Source organism: Pseudochaenichthys georgianus, chromosome 9 (genome assembly GCF_902827115.2).
Source record: "Pseudochaenichthys georgianus chromosome 9, fPseGeo1.2, whole genome shotgun sequence".
NCBI classification, from domain to species: Eukaryota; Metazoa; Chordata; class Actinopteri; order Perciformes; family Channichthyidae; genus Pseudochaenichthys; species Pseudochaenichthys georgianus.
This window is the reverse complement of record NC_047511.1, coordinates 12841983-12865921: the sequence shown is the minus strand read 5'-3', so window position 1 is coordinate 12865921 and position 23939 is coordinate 12841983. Positions and strand designations below refer to the sequence as shown.

Below are 23939 nucleotides of genomic sequence, written 5' to 3'. Positions count from 1 at the left end.
TCTATAAATAGAGAACTACGGCATATGCGTAATATTTAATGCAGCCGAACCGTGTATTACAATGCCGTTATGTGATGACTTCTAAAGAGAAAAATGCTGTTGTTTTATGTTTTTATGTTTCATGTGGAACCTACTTGAGCAGGTCTCCCTTGAAAAAGAGATCAATGATCTCAAGGGATACACCTGGATAAATAAAGGCTTGAAATTAAATTAAATGAAGCACACTCGGAATAAAGTATTTATTTATTTGTTTTATATTTTCGGATTTCACATCGCATAAACACCATATCCAAACGTGCATTGCGGCTAAAACATCCGATCACCGTGCTTCAACGATAGCTGAGGAACCTCTGAAAAAAACCTCTGAAAAAATAAATGTGTCTCTCAGAATCGAAAGGGAAAAATCTATGGGAAAAACACAAAAGCAGTGTACACAATTCAAACCAATTAATGTTGTGTAATTAACAATGTTAAACTGATGTATTTTAGTGGATGAGTACGGCAGATATCACTGTGAAATCATTTGACAGTGAGGGGAATACGGTTTTATTATGAAAACTTTGAGACCGGAAATACTCTTTTCACCCGGTGAGGGTTGACGCTAACTTTACATAGGGGGAAATACATACACGTTCTCCTGGCGAGACCTCAAATCATCTTCATAATATCTATCAAACTATAGATCCTACACATCCACTGGACGTGGATTCTAAAAGTATATACACTTCTCGCTAGAAATCTAATCAAAAAGCATTTTAATGGCCAAACTATTCTACAATTTAGGATTTTCCAGAGAGGGTTATTTGTAGATATACGACCCTCCGGAGCGTTTGCAATTGCCGCAAATTGTTGTTTCTTACATGACCACTAGAGGTGCTAAACTTTAAAACGTGACTATAGGTCGTAATAAGCTGCTGAACAATCTACCTATTTGGTCGTATGAGTTGGAGGACTTGTTAGTTATACAATTGTACTGTACTCTGGAGACAGAGAACACTATTACAAAGGACTTGTGAAAAGGCCTGTTTATGAAAGGTCCAAGTGTTTGTTTTTTTTAAGGTAAAAAAGAAACAGCAAAATGGGATGTGCAGTACTAGTAGAGAGAACCAAATATGTGAAGCACTTTGAATTAAAAATAGTTAATTTATGATTTGCTACATATAAGGAATACAACTAAATCCTCTGTTGCACCATATTGAATTATATCAATTATTTTGCATTGTGTTGAATCGCATCGTATCGCCCCAAATCGCTTAATGTTTAATCAAATCGTATCGAACTGTATTGCAACAGTGGTGTATCGTATCGTATTACATCGCCCGGTGCTTCAAATGTATCGTTAATGTATCGTATCATTGACAACGTATCGAGATGCACATCGCATCGGCCTCAGTGATGGAGATGCATCCCTAATATATACACAATCAACAGACACGTGTGTACATATGCACACATTAAAGACATAAATAAAAGCACAACAATCAATACAAAATAATTTACTTCAAAACTCCCCTTCCTTTTGGGGACAGAGTGCAAGGCCCCATTCAAATAAATCATTCAATTATATGGGGAAGACTTGGCTTAGGGTTATGTTAAAGGTTGGGTAGGTAAGAATGGAGAAACCAGCTCGAGTGAGCTTGAAAGTACGCAGCCGAAAAAAATCTGCCCCTTCCTTACAGAGCCCCTCCTCCAACACATACGAACGCGCACATGACCAATGAGGGCACGAGATAAGTTTGTGCATGAGATGGAAGGCTGACAGGCAGGTAGGCCATCCAGTTATTTTAGCCGGGCCGGCTCAGATGATTGGTCATGCTATTTACAGCGCCACAGATTTTTTTTTAAAATGTATTCATTGTGAAGCATTTAATATATTCATTGCTATCGAGATGTTAAGAGCATTCCATGGAATGTAACAAAAAGTGTTTCTGAAGTGAATTACCTACCCTACCTTTAAGGCAAGAAGCCGTTATGATTTGTTAGTCATGTAATGTCCTTCAACGTATTTGAAACTAAACTGTGTGTGTGTACGTTTCTTTTCAAGCTGTATCCAAAATCAGGTTAATTTCCATTTACAAGACAACATGAGTCAGAAATTCGCCACAGCAGTAGAGAGCTGGCGATACCTTGGAGAGCATCTTCTCCCTTTAGCGTTATTGAGGACGGATGATCATTATGTGATCAAAATGGATTGTCAGTGGGAAGCAGCTCCCAGCGTTTCTCAAAGTGTGGGGTACGCCGCACGCGCAGAGATGTGATAGGTGATTTTATTTTTTAAAAAAAATTGTTTTGGACCTCAGGCCGGAATCGAACCTGGGTCCTCGCGGGCTGTAATAGTCCTTTAGGCTATATAGTTGACCGCAGGTCATGGAGAATAATGAGGTATCCGTAGCCCTTTGTATGATGCATCTTTATTGCTTGACAGGTCTACAGCCGTGACACACATCGATCACTCCTAGATGCGGGCTTGCATACACTCCTATCACTCCGCCGCCGCACCCCATCACTAACGTCCTGATGGTATATGTGCGCGGCACTATATACTACATCCTCCTTTCTTACAATGAAAGTTGCATATAACATTTGCTGTAGTAAACATTCTATAACGGTCTCAATATTAACATTGTTCACTTGTTAACATGCGAATATATATGAAATTATATTTTGTATGAACATTAACATGTCAACTTAGAATCAGTGTATATCACTCCAACATCCTCATATAAACAACACACCTTACTTTATCTCTTTTTTTTTTTTTTTTTTTTTGGCAAATAGAGTAAGGATTTTAACATATAAACTCTGTCTTAGCACAACCTTTAGCCTAAGCTAATTAGGAAATCTTTGTATCTCTCAGGTGGTCGAATAAGTCGGCCACATCTGGTTCTTCTTGTGCTCTGCGGTGATGACATTTCACATTCAACAGTCTCTGACGTGTCTGCATCTGGCATGCATAGTTGATTGTCTTCAGGTAAGTCAGGTTCTGGGTCCATTTGGGCGTCGTGTGGTGTTTTCCTCAGATGTCTCCTGTTGCGCCTGTAGTGCTGACCTGAAGATGTGACAACATCATAGGAACGTGGCTCACCTCTCTGTGCAGTAACCAAAGCTGGACGCCAACCCTGTTCAGTTTCCATGTGAACAGTACTTCCTGGTTGCAGCTCAGGAAGCGGCCTCGTTCCTCTGTCATAATACTGCTGCTGCCTCCTCTGTAGATTCTCGAGAGTCGAGTGAACATCCTTAGGCACAGCAGGCTGAAGCATCACGGTGGAGCTCGGTAAGGTGCTCCTTAGCACTCTCCCCATGAGCATTTGTGCGGGTGAGTATTGCATGCCTGTTACAGGTGTGTTTCTCAGGATGAGCAGGGCAAGATGAGGGTCTGTGTTCGTTAGTTGTGCTTTTTTAAGAACATGTTTAACAGTTTGTACAGTCCTTTCAGCCAGACCATTGGACTGTGCATAGCCTGGGCTGGAATGAGTGAGTTTTATGCCCCATGATTCTGCAAAGTTCCTCATTTCTTGACTCGCGAATGGGACATGGTCACACACTATCTCTTTTGGTATTCCTATCCTGGAGAAGACTGATTTCATTTTCTTAATGACAGTATGTGATGTCTTGTCATTAATGTTAAGCACCTCAGGATATTTCGACAGGTAGTCGACCATCAATAGGAATGATTGTCCTTTTATTTCAAAGATGTCAGCCCCTATTTTGAGCCAAGGAAGCTCAGGAATGTCGTGTGAGATCAGAGGCTCCCTCTGGTTTCTGGGCTGGAACTGCTGACATGTCCCACAATTCTCGACCATTTGTTCTATCTCTCTTGACATACCTGGCCAGTACCAGTGCCTTCTGGCAAGTGCTTTTGTCCGCTGCATTCCTTGATGAGCCACATGTAATGTTTGCAGCATGTCACTTCTCATCGAGCTCGGGAGGATTATCGTGTCACCTGCAAACATTATCTCATCTATTATTGACAGAGTATGTCTGATAGGCCAGTATTGAACCAGTTTAGTGTGTACTTGTTTTCTGTGTCGTGGCCAGCCCTGTCTGTGTGTTTCCTGCTGTAGTATTTCATCATTAGCTGTTCCACTTTTGAGCTTTTGCAGCATCTCAGTGCTCAAAGCATCTGTTGGCTCCAGAGCATAGACAACTTTCTCATCTGTGATGTCATCAACTGTTGAGTGTTCATCATGTGTGACAGCTCGTGAGAGTGTGTCTGCAATCAGTAGGTCTTTACCTGGTGTGTAGATGACATTCAAGTCATATCGCTGCAGCTGGAGGAGCATCCGTTGGAGTCTGGAAGGAGCTGCTCCAAGCGGCTTTCTCAGAATGCTTTCCAGAGGTTTGTGGTCTGACTGCACATCCACTTTCAATCCATACACGTACTGATGGAACCTCTTAACAGAGAAGACAATTGCTAACAGTTCCTTTTCTATTTGAGCATAGTTCTTTTCTGTTTGTGTTAGTGCTCTTGATGCATAGGCAATTGGGTGGCCCTCGTGCATTAGACATGCTCCCAAACCATCTTTGGATGCATCTGCCTGTATGATGAGCTGTTTCTTTGGGTCATAGTAACTGAGTACAGGAGCTGTAATGAGAGCATCTTTCAGTTGTTTGACTGCTTCATCGTGTTCGTGCTGCCACAGCCACACACTGTCTTTTCTCAACAACTGTCTCAGTGGTGCTGATATGGTGGCCTCACCTGGGATGTACTGAGCTAGGTATTTCACCATGCCCAGCAATCGCTGCAGTCCTGTTTTGTCAGTTGGTGTTGGCATGCCTGTGATAGCCTTGATCTTAGCGTTGTCTGCTTTAACGCCCTCTGAAGTGACAGTATGGCCCATGTAGTTGACACTGCTCACCTTGTACTGTATCTTGTCTTTGTTAAACTTTACATTAGCCTCCTTTGCTCTGGCTATCACTTTCTGTAATATCTCATCGTGTTCTTTCTCTGACGATGCAGCAATTATCATGTCATCTGCAATGATGTGGATCCCTTGGATATCTCCAAATGTCTCACAGTTGCGTTGCTGGAAAACCTCACTTGCTGACTTGATCCCAAATGGAAGACATTTAAAGCGGTATCTCCCCCATGGTGTGTTAAATGTGCACAGTAGGGAGGACTCTTTATCTAGCTTTATTTGCCAATATCCATCTTTTTCATCCAGCACTGTGAAAAGTTTCTTACCAGCTAGTTTGCACAGAACTTCATCGGTCGTTGGAATGGAGTAGTGCTGCCTGAGAATAGCTTTGTTTAAGTCACTGGGATCCAAGCAAACCCGTAACTTTTTTCTGTCTTTCTTTTCTGTGATCACCAGGCTATTAACCCATGGTGTAGGCTCAGTTACCTGTACAATAACATCAGCTTGTAACAAGTCATCGAGAGTGTCTCTCAGTCTGTCCATTACTGCCAGTGGTATTTTCCTACAGCCATGTATGACAGGCGTGGCCTTGGGGTCAGTGTGGATGTGATATTCTCCAGCAAACTCACCTAAACCCTGAAAGACAGTTGGGTGCTGAGCTATGAGCTCCTCTTTTGTTGTGGGATGTTTCACTTCTATCGAGTCAATGTCCACTCTTTTCACCAGGCGCAGTTCTTCACATGCCTCGTTTCCTAATATGGGAATTGATGAGTGCCTGGAAACATAAAATGTCAGACTTGCCTGTGTTTTGGGAGTGGAGCATTTGAGTGTTACCACCCCTTCCGGCTTCAATCTCCTCCCTCCATACACCACCAGCACTGTCTTTGTAGGCTGCAGTTTGAGGTGTGTTCTTCTTTCACGTCTGGCTTTTCGGGTCATCGCTGTGAATACTTTCAGTGGCAGGACGTTGGCCTCTGCTCCTGTGTCCAACTTAAACTTCACACACATGCAGTCAACATTTACATTAGAATGCCACGACTTGTCAGCTTTAGACTTTAGCTGATCGATGTTCACTGTCCCAACATATAGGGTGTCTATTTCCGGAGAAACATCATGTACTGTCTTGTGATGTTGGGCTTTAGCTGACCTACACATTGTTGCATAGTGATTCTGTTTTCCACAATTACGGCAGGATACTCCGTATGCTGGACACTGTCTTGGCTGGTGTGATTTACCACATTGTGTGCATGTTTCATGCCTTTGTCCCATGTCTTGTGTACGTTGTACAGGCAGTGTGCGTGTCTTTTGTCCTTGTCGACTGTTCTTGTGCACTGCAAGTACAGACATCTCCTGGGCTGCTGCATTCATAGCTAGCATTTGAACTTTGGCCGTCTCAGCAGCTCGACAGGTGTCTATGGCCCTTTCTAATGTGAGATTAGGTTCTCTTAAAAGTCTCTCTTTCAGTCTCTGGTCATTCATACTAAACACAATCTTGTCTCTGATCATGTCATTTTCTGTGGTATGAAATTCACAATCCTTGCTCTTTTGCTTGAGCTCTGTCACATATTTCTCAATCGTGGTGTTACCTGACATAGGATGTGCCCAAAACTGATGTCTCTCAAACACTGTGTTCTTCTTAGGCAGACAATAGGCTCTGAATGCTGCTAGAATATCCTTAACAGTCTGTTCATCTTCTTCTTCACCTTCATCTTCACCATGTGCGATGTCTAGCGTGTTGTAAACTTCAAGAGCCTCCTCTCCTAGTGCATGCAGCAGTATGGCCACTTTAATCTTCCTGTCCTTACCGTCTGCACCACTCGCGGTCATGTAGATTTGGAAGCGTTGTTCCCATCGTCGCCAGTTTTCTCCCAAGTTGCCACTGAGTACCAGTGGAGATGGTAATTCGAATCGATCCATCTCTCTTTTTTCTTTCTTCCAAAAAAAATTGCGACTCCCGCTCTCTGGGGACCGCACCTGTTAGCTTTAGGCTAACAAAACTTTCATCTGTTTAGCTCCGGCAAAGTGACGAACTGGACCGACTTCTGACACCATGTAATAGTCCTTTAGGCTACATAGTTGACCGCAGGTCATGGAGAATAATGAGGTATCCGTAGCCCTTTGTATGATGCATCTTTATTGCTTGACAGGTCTACAGCCGTGACACACATCGATCACTCCTAGATGCGGGCTTGCATACACTCCTATCACTCCGCCGCCGCACCCCATCACTAACGTCCTGATGGTATATGTGCGCGGCACTATATACTACAGGCGGTAGTGGATTATTACAGCCGGAGACTCGTAACGGCGGTGGACTTTCACAGCAGCGCTGCACCGGACCTGCCGGAGCCGCCAGAGCCTCGCAATGTGTTTGCGGCGGCGGATGCGGTACCGGCGCAGCGGCGCTGTGAAAGTCCACGGCCCACCTATCGCCAGAGCCAGCGGCCCACCAACGGCAGCGGCCCAACGGGAAAAGTCCCGAATCTCCTGATGGCCAATCCGAGCCTGCTCACACACACTCAACTGAAACCAAAGTCATTTGCAGACATATGTAAAAATCTCTCATACACACATGTGAAACGCTCTCACACACAGACACAACAGCGTTGTAGTCGGGAAGAAAAGCAATGTGGAGCGGCACCTCACCGCTTCATAATAGAGGAGTTTAACCGTGACACTTTTCGAAATCCCGTTTGTGTCCCCCCGCTTTACAAATAGGCCTATGTTTATTATTATCTTTTAACGCAAGCCATCATCGCCACGGAGGAGCACACATCCTCTGTGAGCGAGCAAGAGACAGAGACAGAGACAGAGAGAGAGAGAGAGAGAGAGAGAGAGAGAGAGAGAGCGAAAAGAGAGAGAGAAACACACCTTTATCTATTTAATATAGCCTAGTTGTACAAAATAAAGTAAGAAATCATTCCAATGTGTACTATAGGACAGTAAACAGTTTAAAACCGGAGTGATTAGTAAAATATGCATAAATAAAAAGAAACAATGCTAACTAGGTAACATAAGATAAGAATACACAAGTTTAAATGATTTGTTATTGGTTGTGATCATATATTCTAAAGATGTTTGGATTATTGAAAAGTATACAGCTCCCTTTCATAGAGTGTTGAGAGCTGTATCCATAAATTCATTTTGTGCTCAAAGTGCACCAGATTGATGCATTTAACTTCAACATTTAAAACAAAATCATACATTTTCTTTTCACTGAAAACGGGTCCCACAGACCCAAACAAAGGTTAAAGGTAAGCATATAATAATGTTAAAATGTGCTAAATATATACACTGCAAAAACACTGAAAAAGAGGAGTAAAAGTAGCTCACAACTTGTTTTATTTTTTAAAAGTATAGCTCTCATCCTAAAAAAGGTTGGAGACCCATGTTATAGAATGATACATTTGACCATTTTAAGCTTGGCCTACCATTTTATTGGAGCGGCGAGGAACAGGTGGGATTTAAAAAGGCCCACCTGTTCAAAGTGGGGAATGACAGAAAAAGTTTGAGAACCACTGGATTAGTCTGACACTCTTGTGTAACAGCTGTCTCATGAAAAATGCTCTTGATGTTGAATCAAAGGTAATAATGAATGTAAGCATGCAAATCAAAAGGCATTTAATTTTGTTCGGGCAATTTCTCAAACAACAATTCTTGAGCCTCAATCTTAAGAGCTTAAGAGGGATAAAGTTAAACAAAAACGCTCCACAGCTCTTCATCAGACAAATCAGGGCGAATTAACCCAAAGTCTTTGTAGCTTCTGAACATGCAGTGTTGTTCATACAGTGAAATTATCCACTGGGTTTTGTTGGACAGACTAATTGGCGACAATACATATAGATAATCTTTTTTTTTATTCTCTAGCTTTCCTTGAAAAAAAAGAAAATAGGACCTAAATCTAAGAAGATAAGGAAGATTTAAACACGCACTTTGGTTAAAACACTTTAGTTAGATGAGACAATTGATAGGGATTTATACTTTTGGATAGATATGGGCTAATTGCATTCTTGCATCTAGTATATTATATATATATATTTTTAAACTTATTACGATTTTATTCTAAAAGTATTCTGACTTTTTCTAAAAAAGATTAAAGAAAGAACCTGTTCTTTCAGAACTTTACATATTTGTACTTGTATCATTTTACGATCACTTCGAATATCAATGGCCCTTTATGCAGCAGTTCTGCCCATAGCTACATAGAAACCACAGTAAGGTCAGCCATTGACTCATGAACTAACGTTTGAAGGTGATGCATTTTTGCTGTCGCCATCACAAGCGATCACACTGTGTGGTAGAGACCTATGAATCCAAGGTATGTCTTACTTTACTCTTAATGGCACCATATTTTACAAAATGGGCCTCAAAAAGTAAACTTAAAACTTATTTGATTGAGAATATGTTTACTGGAGTAATAAATCAACTGAATAGTAGGGTTATTTTCTCATAGTCTTCTATATACTATGACTGACTTAATGTGTGTAACCAGTGGAGTCTCCCTCTTGTGGCAATTTTTCAAATGGCACTTCCCCATTGGCTGCCTTTGGAATTTCCTGGTCTTAGGTCATGTTTTCTTTGTTTCATGTCATTCAATCATGTTGAGAGCCTCGCCATTCTTGTTTCAGACCACTTCGCTTCTTGCCTTTCTGTGTTTTCCATGATTGGTTTCACCTTGTTCTCCATATCCTCGCCTTCTCAACACAATTTAGTGTTTTTTTTCAGTCTGAGCAACACATCCTCACTCACCAGGTCGGCCTATGTTGACGTTATGTCAAGTCCCCTGTGTCGGCTTTTTCCAACGCAAGGGGGGGGGGGCCTTAGCGTCCGTTTTCAGCTTTCCGGGATGTCTATATCATAGATATATATAAACACTAGATGACTCACCCGCGCTGCTGGCCAATGGAGACCGACGTTGCCACTTGGCCGCCATCTTGCTACAGGGAGTTCTCTCATTCATAACATTATGGTTTACTATTTAAATAACCATAGCTTGCTCAATCTTCAACCAATCTTCAAACGGTTTAGTTTTTTATAAACATCAAAGATGTAGATATGATACTGCATACTTATAATCATGGACTTTCATATGAAAATAACATTAATCAGATAAAGCAATAGCTATACACACACACACACACACACACACACACACACACACACACACACACACACACACACACACACACACACACACACACACACACACACACACACACACAAGGTATTTATATTAAATATTTGCCGGTGTATATATTTCCATTTATTTAATTATATTGTTAATATTTAAAATAAATTATAAAATTAAAATACATTTATATTTTATATATAAAAATCGGTCTCATGTTACCACTCTGTAAGCCAAGTTTTGTTAATTTAGCAATGCCTTAGCTTTAAGAACAGGGACACAACTAATGACAATAGCATATGTTGGTATATTATTTAGATATTCATACCTTTATCAGAAGAACCAAACCAACATAAAATGTGCTCACAGACAGGCCAGTTCTGTCTAATTTATCACAATTATTTTTGACATGAGATCTTCATATCATCCTAGTTTTGTATTTAGGTTCTAGATTTGTAAACAAATCCAGAACCTTTGAAATATGTTATTGAAAAAAGACCAAGAATAATATAAACTGTACCATGTGTCCTTTTGTGTCCTTCTGTAGTCCATTTGTGGTTTGTCTTGTCTCACCCCGGCTGATATATCACAAAATCCACTGTTTAAATTGTTCCCTATATTGCCCCTATGCAATATAGGGAACACTTTAAACATAAACTATCCTATGTGTCCTTGGGTGTTATGAAAGGCGGCCCCCCAAAATAAATGTATTATTATTATTAAGAAGAACAACTTGGTGTGGTGTGGAGGGGATGTAGGAAGCAGGAGCAGGTGGGGAGAGATGGGACTTCAAGGTTATTTGTTTTAAATGTGTCTTGGAGATAAGGACCAGCTGCACACAATAAAATACAGTATAACACAAAACCAATAAGACACACGGTGACACATGGCACACCAACAATCAATCATCGTCCAGCCTCAGCTTTGGTATTCTTTCACAACCATGTTATGGGTTTATTAGACTGAGAAAACATAAACATATGTGGGGAACATAGTGCTGCGTCTCATGGAACATGAAGATTTAATAAATACATAGTAGGTGGCGATATATGCTCCTAGTGGTAGCGATTCGCCATTAATATATAAATATCAAAATATACGAATATATAAATAATAGTAATATGGAAATTAATATCCTTCTTCTAATATCCCTTCTTGTGCACAGCGTCAGTGTTGATCCTCCAGTTCAGCCCATTGTCTAAGTGCACTCCCAGGTATTTGTAGTCCTCCACAACAGCCACATCCTCTCCCAGAATGCACAGGGAGACGTCCTCACCCTCCTGAAATCAATGACCATCTCTCTGGTCTTGGCCACATTCAGAAAACTCACAACATTAGGCTGAGGTTCATCTTCCGCTCTTCTTGAAGTGGTTGTGCTTCTTGTTGCTTCCGGCTAAAATAAACATTAAAGACATGTTGAGTGTTTAAAATGTGCTGTAATACACAACACATTATTTATTCCTAAACTTGCAGAAAGAAAAACTAAAGTGTGACATTTAATCACATATTTATATATCAATCTTATACACCTTGAATTGTTGTTGGCCAATGATACACATACCCTTTGAAGATGAGCTGGGAAGTTGAATATTGTTGGCACAACACCATCTTTAAGCCGGACAGTCTGCCCTGTCCGGTCAAATTCCTCACTCCTGAAGTGCTCACTGCAGAGCAGTGTCCTGTCACAGGAAACAAAACCGTCCCTTCTTAGTTCCCACTGCCTCCTCCTCTCTTTGGTTTTGGGAAACCTTAAAAACATGAGAAAGGTAGCCAGATATATAAATTATTGTCAACATGTAACTCCCCTCTTTCCTTTAACATTAAGGGTAGGACAAAAATACGGACCGAAATTATAATATTCTTGGTATGTATGCATGTATGTATAGCCTACTTTAAGAATAAGACAACCACACTAAGAGTAATAAAAAAGGTGTCCAATAGAAACATTAAATAATTGTGTAAAGAAATGGTAACAACATATTCTAAAGAGGCTGGGTCAACAACAATCTTGCAATACTATTATCTCACATAGCCCCACTGATCCTGTGTAGCAGGACTTGTAATGTACATACATCCACTAAGTAATTAACGATTATCCTAATTTTAGTCATAATATTGTCATATCTTACATGTGAAAGGTGATCCCACGGGTTCTTGTTTCCAGACTGCGGTGATTAGAGCATCCGTAGGCTGCACAAAAGTCCGGCATAGTCAGGTACTTCTGTAAACACAAAGCCAGCAAATTCCTGTATCATAATGCAAGATGTTTTTAACAACCTGATCTCACCAGAATGCGTGACTCCACCACGACTCCTTAACACCACAATGCGTGGTGGACTCACAAACTTTGTTACATTTGCGTGTCTGCACCACGCAAACAAGCCCAATGTAAAGTGAATGAGGCTCCTTTGTCGTGGTGCACACATGCATTTCTACAACGTCCTTCAGGGAGCTTTTATTCTATAAAACGTTTTTAAAATATACTTTATAGCTTGTAGTAACTCGCGGGAGGCTTCTTTTATTTTATTTGTATTCATAATAATTTTTATTTTTCGTCAGAATGTATTATGGTGCATTATTTACGATTTTTTGTTCTCAAAAAACAGTGCATTGTGGGTAATATAACTGTGATTTTTATTAAATTAGTTAGTTTTTAAGGAAGGCCAGAGCTTCAGCTGTGTCCAATAGATTGTTCCCTTTAGTTAACGTTTTTTAAAAGAACATTATATTCCAATTTGATCATGTCCCCTTTATTGTATTACGGAGAGCAATGTGAGCATCCATTCCCATTGGATAACGGAGGATTTTACACCCGGAAGTAAGTATTCCCCTTACTGTCGATTAATTTTACAGTGCTATCTGCACTACTCATCGACTCAAAAACACCAGATTATCCTTGTTGATTACACAACATTGATTGGTTTAAATTGTGTGCAATGCTTTTGTATTTTTCCCCTTCGATTCGGAGAAACAAATATGTGTTCAGTTTAGGATGGCCGAAGACACTACACTACCCAGAATCCTCAGCTATCGTTTGGGACTCCACCATGTGCTTTGCTTGACAAACCCCGTGATTTGTCCTCAACCTCTGTGATTGGATGTTGGAGTGGCAGTGCGAGAAGTGTACCTGAGCGACAAACAGCATTTTGAAATGGAATGAAACCCATCGACGCCACACTATTCAAAACAGGAATCGAACGTGTTCTACCCCCCCCCCCCCCTTAGGTCACAGGCTCCTCCAACAGTGCAACACAATAAAACAGATACACAGAAAAAATAGTGCAAGTCAATACAAAAAGAAAATTAGTAAAATAGTAAAAAGTGAAATAGTGCAATAAGAGTCTATACAAGGGATTGGAATATGATATATTAAACAAATCATTTCTAAGTAGCAGCCAGATTAATGAATGCTATGGATGTTATTTCAAAGTTCAGGTGTTTAATAGTTTTATGGCCTGTGGGATGTCCAGCTGCAGGTGGAGAGGATGGGTGGGGTTATCTGTCTGTCCAGCTGCAGGTGGAGAGGATGGGTGGGTTATCCATCATGGACAACAGCCTGTTCAGTGTCCTCCTCTCCACCACAGCTTCAAAGGGGTCCAGCTTGATGCCGATGACAGACCCAGCTTTCCTGATCACTTTATTGATCCTGCTGGTGTCACCGGCTCTGATGCTGCCCCCCCCCCCCCCAGCAGACCGCAGCAAAGAAGAGTGCACTGGCCACAACAGACTAGAAGATCTCCAGCATCTTGCTGCACACGTGGAAGGATCTCAGCTTCCTCAGAAAATAGAGTCTGTTCATCCCCTTCTTGTACACAGCGTCAGTATGAGGGCTTTCTTTAAGGTTAACCTGGTATTTTTACTCCACTACATTTATTTTAGTTACTTTACAGATTCTGATTAATGATGTGAAATATAAACAACCCTTAAAGCAGACTTTAGTTACACCTGAGTAAAATTCAGGGAAGGTGATTGTCAAGTCAGGAGAGATATTTGATTGGAGGACTGGCTTATCTAAAGCCAGTTGAGTAGCACTTGAAATGATTTTGCTCTATGAAGCCTGATGTACTTTATGATTCTGTTTTCTTCAAGGTTGTATTTTGTTGGTCGAACGCACTTATTGTAAGTCGCTTTGGATAAAAGCGTCAGCTAAATGCAATGTAATGTAATGTAATGATTGTTGGTGCTTGAGAAGACTAAATATTTATCTGCCGATCCCTATAAAGTATATACATTACTCGTTATTCTCTACAAATTAATTAGTTAATTAAAAACTGTATATAATTGCTATTTTGGACATCCCTTTTCAAGATTTCAATATTACTCTAAACGTTTAATAACGTGCTTTAACCAGTAGGTGGTTTGGGTTAAAAAGCTGTCAAGTTTACAGTGTTAACAAAATAAAATATACTGCTGTTTCTGGTTTAGTTTACGACGGATATATTTAGTTATTGTTTTGATATTTGTAACACAAAAGCGATGGAAAAACCCCACAGCAACACAGAAAAGATAGTCTTAACATGAGTAGTTAATAAAAAACAATAATATCAAACAAATTATTACTACTAACTTTATTGTGAAATTAAAACAGAACGGTAAAAGTATAGTTTCCGGTCTATTTTGAGGCCAGATCTCTGTAGATAAAGAAAGAACTACGACAGATGTGTACTATTTACAATGCATTCATGTGATGACTTTCAAAGAGTAAAGCAAGCACTGCTGAATAAAGTATGATTTATCTTTAACGAAACGTTTTTTTTCATATGGAATGCAGTTGGAGGTCAACCAATCACAGAGCTTGAGGCAACGCGGAACAATAGCTGAGGATTCTGGGTAGTGTAGTGTCTTCGGCCATCCTAAACTGAACAAATCTTTGTTTCTCCGAATCGAAGGGGAAAATTACAAAAGTATTGTACACAACTTAAACCAATCAATGTTGTGTAATCAACAAGGATAATCTGGTGTTTTTTAGTTGATGAGTCGTGCAGATATCACTGTGACATCAATCGACAGTAAGGATAATACTTACTTCCGGGGTAAAATTCTCCGTTATCCAATGGGAATGGATGCTCACATTGCTCTCCGTAATACAATAAAGGGGACATGATCAAATTGGAATATAATGTTCTTTTAAAAAACGTTAACTAAAGGGAACAATCTATTGGACACAGCTGAAGCTCTGGCCTTCCTTAAAAACTAACTAATTTAATAAAAGTCACAGTTGTATTACCCACAATGCACTGTTTTTTTAGAACAAAAAATCGTAACTAATGCAACATAATACATTCTGACGAAAAATAAAAATTATTATGAATACAAATAAAATAAAAGAAGCCTCCCGCGAGTTACTACAAGCTATAAAGTATATTTTAAAAACGTTTTATAGAATAAAAGCTCCCTGAAGGACGTTGTAGAAATGCGTGTGTGCACCACGACAAAGGAGCCTCATTCACTTTACATTGGGCTTGTTTGCATGGTGCCGACACGCAAATGTAACAAAGTTCGTGAGTCCACCACGCATTGTGGTGTTAAGGAGTCGTGGAGGAGTCACGCATTCTGGTGAGATCAGGTTGGTTTTTAACAAGCCAAACCACTTGGAAGAAATCATGTGTAACTTAAGTTGTGTTGAAAAGAAAGAGCAGTTCTGCCTCTCCCACTAGTGTAAAGTTGCTGGGTCAACTTTGTAATACTAGGTCTCACTGACAGCCTCTTGTTATTAACCAGCTAATAAATACAACCACTATACCCAAAGAAAAGCTGCAATTTCAACATGTCCAAGCATCCTGTATCATAGCCATGCTAATCATGTTTATAATAAACCAAACCGTTTGTAAATCAGTCAAGATTTCAGTGAGTTAAGAGTATTTTTGTGCAGATCACTCACCTTACAACAGCTACCATAACGCGAATCAAAGTAACTGTTAACTGTAGCAAGATGGCGGCCGGTCAGCTACGCTGGAAAATCTCCCATGAGCCATCTAGTGTTTATATTAGGGCTGTCAAACGATTACAATTTTTAATCAGATTAATCACAGTTTAAAAATTAATTAATCATGATTAATCACCATTCGAACTATGTCCAAAATATGCCATTTATTTATGTATATTGTTGTGGGAATGGAAAGATAAATGAAAGAAGGCGGATAGATCCATTTAACATACAGTATGTATGTTTATTATAACATTTTTCTGCATGTCAAAATGAAAGACAACCCACACACCTATCAATCATCAAACCGTGGGGTCTTAATTCATTACGTGTTGATTTCTAACAACGGGGGAGTACTTCAGGAAAGTCGACAGGGGGGGGGGGGGGGGCGGCGGCTAGTGGAGTACTTCGTGACCACAGAGTGTGAACGTTGTGATCAGCTGTTTTAGCGCAGTTCTCCAGTGAAGGGGGGAGTCTCCCTCCGCAGCCGGTTGGCGTAGTTTTGGCACAGTTCCGTTGTACAGACCGACGTTAACAGCAGCCTGTCTGTGCACACGGAGACCGACTCTGTCGTCCGGTGATCTAACCGCCTTCTGGAAAAGCTTCACAAGTACGTCGGTACGCAAATGCGCTTTGTGACACAAGTGACGGTACGCATTTCAGATTACGCACATAACCTGCGTACCAGTTATGTGCACCCCTGTACCAGAGCCATATTATTACTATGATATGGCTCTGCCCTGTACTACAGCTAAAGTATTCTCCGTCGGGACTTCCTGCAACAACACCACGCCGTTATCAAAGATGTTCTATTGAGAAGACGATCACTACGTGACAAAAGTTTTCAAAACCGTGGCTACTGAAATCAATCTTACTAACTGCTGTCTGTGCAATTTACTCTGCGCGAGTTGGCAGACTTTATTTTGCTTACTTTAACATCATTTTTCATGGTGGGGCTAAGCCATTTCTTGGTATGGGTGTAGCCTACCCCAGCCATACCCTGGCGCTGCCACTGGTGGCACGTATGGGGCGGGCCATTCTGCACATGCGTTAAATGCGTTAAATATTTTAACGCAATTAATTCAAAAAATTAATTACCGCCGTTAACGCGATAATTTTGACAGCACTAGTTTATATATATCTATGGTCCATATGCTTCTTTGGACGCTCATGGAAGCACGGCATTCGTTTGTGTCGACTGCCCTTAAAGGCAATGTGAGCGTCCATTCTCATTGGATAACGGAGAATTGTACACCCGGAAGTAAGTATTCCCCTTACTGACGATTGATTTTACAGTGATATCTGCACTACTCATCGACTAAAAAACACCAGATTATCCTTGTTAATTACACAACATTGATTGGTTTAAATTATGTGCAATGCTTTTGTATTTTTCCCCTTCGATTCGGAGAAACAAATCTTTTTTCGGAGTAAAGGATGGCAGAAGACACTACACTACCCAGAATCCCCAGCTATCGTTTGGACTCTGTTTGACAAACCCAGTGATAGTCCTCAAGCTCTGTGATTGGAGAGTGTGCTCCGAGGGTTACCGAGCCTCGAACAGCACTTGAAATGGGATGGAACCACGGCAGACTGTTCAAAACTGGATTTGAACGGGTCCACCCCTCCCCCACCCCATCCCCAGAAGTACACATGCTGGCTATTCTGTTTCACAACATGTTCTCTATCTATGGCACGTCTCTACACTCTAAAAAATGCTGGGTTATTACTTATTTCTATAAACACATTGCTGGGTTGATTTGGCTGGGTCATAATTATGGGTTATTTGGGTACTGTAAACACACTGGTGGGTTGTTCATGCTGGGTCAAAGGGGTTATTAGGGCTTAAATTGCAGTTGAACACCTGCCTGGGTTATTTTTAACCCAGAGGTTGCTTTATTCATTTTCCCACTTCTGAATCATTCTGGAACCATCTTTTTGTCATTTCTCACAACACAAGGTATGTAACCTATATTTTATCACTATATTTTACCTATATTTATATAATTATACAATTCTGTAACTTATTGAATCACTAGTAAGTGATTTTGAAAAACCACTACAACCACAACAGTGATTTTTCAAAACCACTAATCAGCCAGTGATTTCACAGAATCACCAGTGTTCTTGCACACTGTAAGACCGAACATTACAAGCTTCTGAAAGAAAATTGATTGTTTTAACTGAAATATTTAAAAAAGTTAATTCACCGCTAATTTTCTGATGACTATGAACTGATTTATTATTGTGTATACAGTGTTCAACCACTTTGGGTCATATTGGTAATAGTACTCAAACATTTTTACGGAATCTGTCTGACGCTGGTCTGACGTCATCACGTCTGACGCCCCCGACGTGCCGAGACGTTCTATCCTTCACCACATGCTTCACCAGAGTCCGCCCCATTATCTCCTCGCCTCTGTTGAAATCGCTCAAACTTTTAAGAATACTTTACCCACCGTGCTCTCACTGCCGGAATCGTGATCCTTTTTTGGCCGCACTACTCTGGTGAGTTACGTCTTGCCTTTGCACAGTATTTAAATTATGTGTTATTCATTTCTGCATCTAAGGCACTTTGTGTCACATGGTGTGTTAGTTTGATTTGAGCTCTTGTTAGCTAGCCTACATTTAATATCTGCCTCACTTGAAAAACGATTTAACTTACGTGTAAGACAGTATTTTTATATTGTTTTAAGTTATATCTCAAAGTGGAACGTTTGTGTTGCAATAGTTTTCTGGAAAAGTCGAACCTAAAATGGCGGCAGGCGGCGCGTTTTCTTTCTCTTTGTTACCGCATGTTTTATTAACTTAGAGGATTTACGTTCATTTGATCCACTACAATGTACCATAACCGTGCGTTCTGCATGTTTGTAAAAGCAAGCTAACTTGAAACACTAGACTATTCATTTTACAAGGTAATTTATACCCCCCAGCGTTTTCAAATACATGTAACTCAGCAAAGGTAACGATCGCACAGCGATGATATTAATAATTCTATAATATGTGGAATTTCAGCTTTAATCTGATATCTTATCTTGGTTTTTAAATGTTAAGAAGCCCTGAGACAAAGTTTCGTGAACAAGAACCCCTCGGTACCGACGGCTGCCGGATTTAACAGATTAATAGTCTAGTGTTTCAAGTTAGCTTGCTTTTACAAACATGCAGAACGCACGGTTATGGTATAACGTTAGTGGATAAAATGAACGTAAATCCGCTATGCCTCTAGTCTAAGTTAATAAAACATGCACAGACATGCATGCTGTAACAAAAAAGAAGAAAAGCGCTCCGCCTGCCGCCATTTTAGGTTCGAAAATAGTGTTTCTCAGATCATTTTGTGAAAACTTTGCAACCCAGCTAACCTTCAATGTTTTTTCTCTTAAGGAAACTGAAGCAACTGGCAGATATATGGCTTCTTCAATCTGGTAAGCCTAAGAGTGGAGAAACTGACTCGCTGGGGGGGGGGGTGGGTGCGAGTGAAGCCTCGCAGCGGCGCAACTGTGGCCCCTACACACACGGCGGCGGGCTTGTCTGAAGCTCGACCAACAACCACTCACATGAATATCCCGCCCAGGACACACAAGCACGCGGTTTGATAGAGCTTGTACTGGCATATGATTTGATTGTCACAATGCAGTTTGGCATAGCGTAACGTCACTCCATTCAAAGTGAATGGAGTGATGTTACGGCCCCTACACACAGCGGCGTGTGTTGACGCTTCTGCCCATTCGATTTGAATGGGGTGACGTCACGCTTAGCCGAACTGCATTGTGGGAGCAAAGCATAGCTTTCATGTGATTGGTTGTTGGTCTATCTTCAGACATGCCCGTAGGCAAGCGTCAACGCACGCCGCCTTTGTAGGGGCTGTTACACTGTAGGAGCACCGCATTTGGGGGTGCTGCAGCCCCTTCCCGCGTCCATGTTTATTCCACATGGTTACTAAAATGTGAATGAATATTTAGTGCTCAACACTGAAATTATATTTGTGTTGGGGCCTGTGTTGTTACGTTTTCCAATGGCTTGGAAATGCAAACTTTGTGCTGCTGTCTTTGATACAAGGGCAGAGTTACTTGAACATTATAACATTATTATTCCCTTGATTTAAAAGTTAATGCAGACTACCTTTGCCCTGCGGCGCAATGAGATCATCAATGATGAGCTACCTGTTGGAGAGATCCTGGAACGCTGACCTGCCTTGAAAATGGAGTCACAGGTGAAAATATTGTATTTATTAGAACTATATAATTATTTTGTGTGCTTTTGTCACTGATAACTTTGACATGTTTACTCAGATTTAGAATGTTATGTTTCTGTTTATCTCTGCTGCCTTCAGTTCACATATACATTGTACTGTGAATTAAATAGTCATTTTATATTTTAGCAGAGTTTCACAGGATAACAAACCTCAACCTGAAGAACCACTTCTATGCGGAGTTGGATAGACATGTCCTCCATCTTCAGAGCCTGTTCAGGAAGAAGGCGGTAAGCAAGGAAAGGAAACTGAACTTCTGGATCAGCTATTCGTCTCCTATGACCTCCAGGTGAGTCGGTTATGCCTCTTGGTGTTTTATTCTCATACTAGAGTGGATTATTCTATGTTAATCTCTTCAGTCATGGAAGAGCACTTTCTTGTGATATCAGTTGTTGTGTGGTTATACTGTTTTCAATGTATGTGACAGATCATCCAAAAATATAGTTTATCTTGTTACATTGTTTCAGGAGCTCTATCGCAGGGAGACAATTATTTAAATTTTTATATTGAAAAAATGATAATAAATTATAGATTTAGTTTGAAAAAGTATGAACTGTCCTGGGGTCATCAAAGCTTGATTCTGTCACTGAGGTGTTGTTAATCAAACATTATCTCTTGTGTTGCTCACATCCCATTCAGGTTCTAGTTCAAAGATTTGAATATTGCCATAAGAATTGTAATTATTGTAAGGTACACAATGGACATGTTGAACATAATCTCCCTTTACTTCAACACTTCAGAGGTGTTGAATACGATTTCTACTTTAGGATTTATTTGAAATTAAGCTCTAGGTTTCAGTGTAAAAGATGGGCTCACGTGATTTAATAAAATACAGAATCATGAGGGCTTTCTTTCCTGCAGCATCAGTGTTCAATACAAAATAATCTCTAGTGTTCCCCATATTTTTTGTATGTGTAGTAGGGAGAGATTATACTGTAAATACATATTCAGTTTCCAGTTTATTAGGTACAACTAGCTAATAGTAACAGTCTAATACAGTGATAAAATAAATCCTACCCTTATGAAGGTTATAAATGTTTTTTTGTTGAAAGCATTTATGTCGACTGATTGGTTATTTTGGAGGCTGACATTTCTGGTGCTGTAACATTATGTTGTGCAATGCTAATAGGCGTTTCCTTAAACCCACATTATGCACAAAACATACGGTTATTTGATTAACACATTTCTGAGAGAGGCAATTTGGGTAACGTTTATCTGTTCTTGTTCTTTTGCACTGACCTTTGCCCTGCATCTGAGCTACCCAAAAGACTTGGTCAACACTTTCGACTTCACCCAGAAAGTGTTGATGGGCCTGGATGAGGGGAACTTGAAGCCCAGGGTGTTGAGCCTGGAAAAGCTTTTGGCAGTTTGTACTTTAACAATCACTCACACACACACCACACCACACACACACACACACACACACACACACACACACACACACACACACACACACACACACACACACACACACACACACACACACACACACACACACACACACACACACACACACACACACACACACACACACACACACACACACACACACACACACACACACACACACACACACACACACACACACACACACACTGTTCTCCTCTGTTTACATCTTGCTGCTTTACATCTGTGTTCTGTTGTGTTCATTGACAGATTTGTTACTGTTCAGCTTCAAGTTGAAGGACTGTTCGTAGATGTTGTTTTATACTTTTATATGTATTGGGTCTTTATGGTCCATGTGTTAAATTAATACGCAGAACTGTTCCTGAAAATTGTGTTCACTCATAAGTGATGGTTAAAATACACACAGATATTTCTCAAGGCCCTAGCACTGTTTTTAAGGTGTTTTTTTTTTTATTTAAAAGTTAAATATATTGAATTTGTATTGTGCTAAAATGCATTGTTCTTTTATAGTGGAAATGGAATGTTGGCGATTTGCCAAAGCTGTTCAAATTATCAATAAATGCATTTTTATATATATACGGTGTGTTTGGAGATAATTCATTACACTATTATACATTATTATTATATTCTATTTAGCCCAACAATATAGTTAATTTCAATCACTAGCTTGGGTCAAATAAACAACCCAATGTATGGTTTATATTTATTTAACCCAGTGATATAGTTAATTTCAATCACTAGCTTGGGTCAAATGAACAACCCAATGTATGGTTTATATTTATTTAACCCAGTGATGTGGTTAATTTCAATCACTAGCTTGGGTCAAATAAACAACCCCGCACATGGGTTAAAATGATCCAGCCCAGCATATGGGTTAAGACAACCCAGCGCGTGTTCTGTCCTATAGTGACTCAGCAGCTGGGTTATGATTGGGTTATTTTTTAACCCAGTAGTTTTAAGAGTGTACTGGGAGTTGTAGTTTTAAAAGACGTTTTCGTATTTCCCATAATAAGAAGTTGCCAGTATTAAACTGTGTACATCCCTGGAGGTTTAGGGGACAGGAAACACTCACATTTAAAACATATCATTAATAAATGGGTGAAAATTGCTTGTGCCCATAATGGGCAGCATTTATATATATACACATGCCAGCTAAGGTCAGAAGAGCTTTATTTAACAGCTGGTCTTATGTTTGTAACCCCTGTCGTTAATTGATAACATTACATTACATTACATTAATTGATAAGCCTGAAACATGCACTTGTCAAGGTTCAGAGGCACATGTTGCAAATATGGCAGTAGCCATCGATCAGCTTAAGATAAGATATACTTTATTTATCCCAAGTTGGAACATTTGCGTTACATCAGCATGTGTAACAGTTAAATATGCAGTGGTGTTTATTTGTAAATCATTTAGTATAATCACACAAATTCTGTGTTTTATATTTAACAATTCTGTGTTCTTTATTTATTGATTGTTCAATACCTGACAAGGCCGGAGATGAAATATCTATATACATCTTATAAGAGTATAATACATTATGTATAATATCAGTTAAAATAAGTGCTTCAACATAGTTAACATTGCTGGAGGTATGCACAAATATTGATAGATGTCTTGTAATGCACTATTGAGGAACCTGCGACCCAAGTTTTTCATTCAATGCATAACGACACCATAGTTGTGTAGGCCTATGATTATGTCAATAAACCTTAGAAAATCTTGAAATCTTGAAAGGGATGTGCAAAATAGTCATTATATACAGTCTTTAATTAACTATTAGTAGAGAATAACGAGTAATGAATGTACTTTATAGGGATCCTATTAATATCTAATAATACAAATAATGAAATTCAATAACATGCTTTAACCACTAGGTGTCGCTTTATATCAGCTGTGCACCTTTATGATGTAAATACAGCCTATCTACCAATTGGATCAAATATAAAAGTCAGCCGAATTAGTCTTGATACTGCAAGGAGACGCATTGTGTGAAAAGAAATGTAAGATGTTGTTTAATGGCTGATATATTTATGATCCACGTCACGTTTTCAGTTCCTCATGTTTGTCTCGAGGTCTTCTCATCAGCGCTCTATAAATACAGAACTACGGCAGATATGTAATATGTAATGCAGCCGTACCGTGTATTACAATGCCGTTATGTGATGACTTTCAAAGAGAAAAGCAAGCACACTCGGAATAAAGTATTATTATTATTTTTTAAAAATGTTTTCGGTCTGTTTCCGGTATTTGTACACTATACATTGACGGGGAAGGGGGTAGCATTAAAGATAACACCATTAAACAGTTACACAACATAACAGAAATAATATCGATAGCAGCGTCCCTAGCAACCACCTTGGTAACAA

General features: G+C 39.9%; 2 long non-coding RNA genes across 2 annotated transcripts; one reads left to right on the top strand and one right to left on the bottom strand.

Annotated features, from left to right (window-relative positions):
- Positions 1–11312: 11312 nt before the first annotated feature.
- LOC139434392 (uncharacterized) lies at positions 11313–12204 on the bottom strand. The gene is made up of 3 exons (XR_011643740.1): positions 12117–12204; positions 11549–11735; positions 11313–11380 (listed from the first exon to the last, which is right to left on the bottom strand). It is a non-coding gene; the product is annotated as an uncharacterized lncRNA (long non-coding RNA).
- Positions 12205–18341: 6137 nt separating this feature from the next.
- On the top strand, positions 18342–20396 carry LOC117453120 (uncharacterized). Its single transcript, XR_004552831.2, has 4 exons — positions 18342–18421; positions 19295–19335; positions 20019–20123; positions 20292–20396. It is a non-coding gene; the product is annotated as an uncharacterized lncRNA (long non-coding RNA).
- Positions 20397–23939: the final 3543 nt, after the last annotated feature.